Genomic DNA, 5,093 nt, shown 5'->3' on the forward strand with positions numbered 1-5,093 from the left:
GTTATCTGAGCCAACGCTAAGGCCATTGCTGCTCTCTCCAGCAGGGCTGATGATGCTCAAGCTCTATCTCTTCAACAGACGAGACTTCTTTAGCAGATCTTGGATGCTCAGAGCGTCAGCTACCACGTTGGCTTTTCCCGGATGGTAGAGGATTTTACAATCATAATCATTTACAAGTTCAATCCACCGACGTTGTCGCATATTTAATTCTTTGTCCCCAGAAGATAATGTCTCCAGATTTTCAAAGCAAACACCATTGCAGCTAATTCCATATCATAAGTTGGAAACTACTTTTCAAGATCTTTTAATTGCCTTGACGCATAAGAAATCACTTTTCCTCTTTGCATTAAAACACATCCCAATTCCCAGCTTTGAAGCATCACTATACACCACAAAGTGTTCGAATCCATCCGGTAGGGTGAACACCGATGCACTGCAAAGATGATCTTTTAATAACAGAAAAGCTTCTTGCTGTTCTTTTTCCCACTGAAATTTAATGTTCTTCCGAGTTAATTTGGTCAATGGCACAGCTATCTTAGAAAAGTCCTGAATGAACTTACGATAATAACTTGCCAGTCCCAAAAACCTTCAGACCTCAGAAGGAGTTTTCGGAGCTTCCCATCTTGCAACTGCTTCTATTTTAGCTGGATCCACCTTCACCCCAGCTTCGGATATGGCATGTCCCAGAAATTGTACTTCCCTTACCCAGAACTCACACTTGGGTAACTTTGTGTATAGCTTTTCTTTCTTCAACAATTCCAATATCAAACGAAGATGTTCTGCGTGTTCTTCTTCGATCTTAGAGTATATAAGAATATCATCAATAAATACAATGATGAATTTATCAAGATATTCCTTACATACCCTATTCATCAAATCCATAAAGGTTGTGGGCGCATTAGTTAAGCCGAATGGCATAACTAAAAATTTATGATGTTCGTACCTAGTCCGAAAAGCTGTTGTAGCAACGTCTTCCTCCCTGACCTTGWGCTGATGATACCCTGATCTTAAATCAATCTTGGAGAAATAACTCGCCCCTACCAGTTGATCAAATAAGTCATCAATTCTTGGTAAAGAATATTTGTTCTTAATAGTTAACTTGTTCAGTTCACGATAATCTATACACATTCGCATAGACCCATCTTTCTTTTTGACAAATAAGACCGGAGCACCCCAAGATGAAGTGATGGGTCTAATAAATCCTTTATCAGTCAGATTTTTCAACTGTGCAACCAATTCTTTCAATTCAGATGGAGCTAATTGGTATGGTGCCTTTGCTACTGGTGAAGCCCCTGGTACAAGATCAATTCGAAATTCGATTACTCGGTCTGGCGGTAATCCAGATAAGTCCTCTGGAAAAGACTTCTAGATATTCATTAACAAACAGAATCGATTCCTCTTTTCCTTTCTCTTTCTTCATATCAATTACATATGTTAAACATCCCTAGCACTTCTTTCGAATACTTTTCTGAGCTTTCATCACAGTCAAAATACTAGTATGGTGATTCTGACGATCACCATAAATAACAATTGTTCCTTGGTCTGGCAGAGTAATTCTGATCATTTTCTGATTGCAAACAATACTAGCCTGATACTTTGCCAACCAATCCATACCCACCACTATATCAAATTCCTTCATCATTATAGGGAATAACCGAATCGGTAGTTCACAACCCTCAATAACAATAATACAGTTATTGAATACACTAGTAACAATTTCCWGACTATTAGTAGTATCAACTACTAATTCGTCATCAAGTAACACATAATTTAAGCATGCAGTTTGAATTTCCTTAGCATGTATAGAATTCAGAAGGAAGGTACATGTTACTACATCTAGTGATGCCTCTGCCTCATTCTTTGTCATCTGGAAGGATCGTCCTCATTCCCCTCCTTGCCCCCCTCTATTCACAGTAGGTCTTCCCCGAGTACCCGACACATTACTTCCCATTGTTAGTTGTGGAGTTCTTAACAATGGACAATTTGGTCAAATATGATCCGAAGAATTGTAATTGAAACATCTTCTAGTAGCTGGGCAACTTCTTGACAAATGGCCCACTTCACCACACTTGTAACATTTTCTTGGGTCCATCTTGCACTCACCCTGATGAACCTATCGACATTGCATGCATACTTTCTCACCAACTTTTTGATCAGCTCTATTATCATATCTCATGGTTTTCGGCCCTCGAAAGTTCGATGAAGGCCCCTCCCACTTTCTTTTCTCTACAACTTTTCCTTCTGATTGTCGATTCTTATTTCGTTCTGTCACTTCGGCCGCATCTACTGTCAATGAAAAGGTATTGGGGTTCATAGCAATTACAAACTCTCTAATTGAGGGTTTGAAACCCCAGATGTACCTGTCTATTTTCCAGGATTCTGATGAAACATAGTGTTCAGCAAATCGAGAGTATTCAATGAATTTATCGGTATACTCCTGAACTGTTCCATTTTCCTGCTCCAGTTTCAAGAAATCTTCTTCCATTTGTCTCACTGCTGTCTTAGAACAAAACTGATCCCTGAATCGATTCACAAATTCTGTCCAGGATAACGTTTGTAAAACATCCGTTCTGGCTAATGATTCAACTTCCCACCAGAACAAAGCATTTGATTTTAGTACTAAAACAGCAAATCGAACTTTATCTGTTTCCGGACACCGAATGGTGTTGAAAACATATTCCATCTCCTTGATCCAGCACATAGCTTTCATTGGATCCCTTTCCCTAGAAAAGGTTGGTGGCTTACATGCCAAAAACATCTTAATATCTCCCTCCATGTTATGAGTAACCGGTACCGAGGGATGAACTTCTACTTTCTTTGTTTCCACCCTAGTTGGTATTCCCATAATGGATGTTAGAGTTTCCCGCAATTTTCCCAATTCCTCTGCCAACATATCCCTGGTTACATATTTCGGGTATGACACTGATCTTTCCTGAACATTCCTAGAATGGGATTCTTCAGGTTCAGGATGTACTTCAATCAGACCCCTTCCCTGAGACTGACTTCTTCCTCTGCCTCGTCCCCTTGGTCTTCCCCGACCTCTATTTTCCAGAGGTGCTAGTCGGAAGGTTAACGGGTGATTCCTCTCTTTCCTCAGACTCTGAACGAGCCGTTCTTTCAGATCTCCGGGTTCGACTAGACATCTGCAGATTTTAGTGTTAATAATCACGTATTCACATTCCCAAATATAATGTAGTATTCAAGTTCAGATGTGTACCTGTAAATTCATAATTACACTAGACAAATGTAATTAAAATTTACCTTACACACTGTTCTTTCAACTCATTATATTTATTTCCAATGGTGCTAAATATGTCCGGGACCCTTAACATGCAATAAAACAGTTTAAGTCTAGGTATCATGTTGTTGAATACCTAAATCCCTTAAACTCAGGCTCTGATACCACTTTCTGTAACACCCCATTCCACACATTGCATGTAACATATACTTCATATATAAGAAATACATGTTTGTATACTACATTGGTCCCTTAGTACAAGAATCTACTAGTACAAAATACATGATCCAAAAATTCCAAATACAATTCTTGCACTAAACCAGTTTTACTTATCAAAACTATACATGTCGTCAGTAAATCTTCACGCGGATAATCACATAGGGAAAATATTACATTTTCCCTTCCCCTTACCGTTGGCACTTCCTTCAATACATATTTAAAATCACAAAACGAGGGTTAGACCGAAAGGTCTAGTGAGTTATCATATTCATGTTATTGCAGGGTGAAAATCCCCAAAAACTTTATGTAAAACAACTTTTCATATATATAACAAATATATGAACAAGCAAGGGCATAATATCAATACCTTTTACTTTTCAAGCGAAATTTCTCTTCTTACAAATAATACATCAAATCCAAACAGGTTTATACTAACCAAATTAACATAATGCCACTTTAAACCTCTTAAATCGAATACGGTTTATTCAAAGTTTCATGCCAAATTTGTTATCTCCTCTTCAATAACATCCAGACTATAATTTCCAATAAGAACCCTGATCCTAAACCTTTAAATCACAAAGAAATAAAGATTTCAGACCATGGTAATCTTAAGGGATATGATAGTAGGAGTTATATTACATATCACACATATATAAATTCCACCCTTATATCCAAATGTACACCTCTTCTTGATATGTCACCCTCATCCCATGTTACACCTCTCCTTGATATGCCACCCTTATCCTATGGTACACCTCTCCTTGATATGTCACCCTTATTTCCTCATCAAAATATTTCATAAAACAATTCCATATAGAATAGACCGTAGTCATTGGAATTATTATCAGTTCAAATTCATTTTGTCAAAATTCCCATTTATTGTTCCATATCATGACAAGTCAATACATAATTCGGTCAACCTTGTCCGGATAACAAATCTGGACAATACTTTCACAGAACTTGTCCGATTTAACACTTGGCTTAAATCACAAAACCTTGTCCGGATAACAAATTCGGACAACACTATTCATGATCATCCGATTTAACAATCCGGATGTTATGTCCGATTTAAAATAAACCAGCCACCTCATAGTTGTATTCCTACTTTTCCGTTTGAAACATTTAACATAAGATCAAAGTTCATAAATCGCTCAATATTTAAACTAGTTAAGACATGTCAGGTTTAAAACTAAACTGCTTAATACTTGAGCTGTTTATACTTAAATCGCTCACACCATGTCCGGTTTAAAACTAAACCGGTTGATATAACCAGCGATTTAGTCTTAACCCGCTCACGTTCTATCCAGTTTATGTCTAAATTGCTTAACACTTATTCGATTTAAATCTAGATTGGACAACACCCATATGGTTTTAAACTTCAAACCAGATAAAAAGTTATACAAACAATTTATGTATTTCAAGAAAGTAAAACATTAAAATCACTCACCTTATGCAATTTCCTTTAAAAATTAGATGAGTTCAACTTCTTGAAATAAGGTAATATGAAATCCAGTCAACCTAACTTTAAATCACACACTTCTTCAAAAATGGCAAGGAAAAAGAGATATGAGGGTCTCACCCTCATATTTACATTTGCTAAATAAGGTAAGGCGGCTAAACCGCCCTTACCATACAT

Source organism: Cynara cardunculus (genome assembly GCF_001531365.2).
Source record: "Cynara cardunculus var. scolymus isolate 2C chromosome LG 10, CcrdV1, whole genome shotgun sequence".
Lineage (NCBI taxonomy): Eukaryota > Viridiplantae > Streptophyta > Magnoliopsida > Asterales > Asteraceae > Cynara > Cynara cardunculus.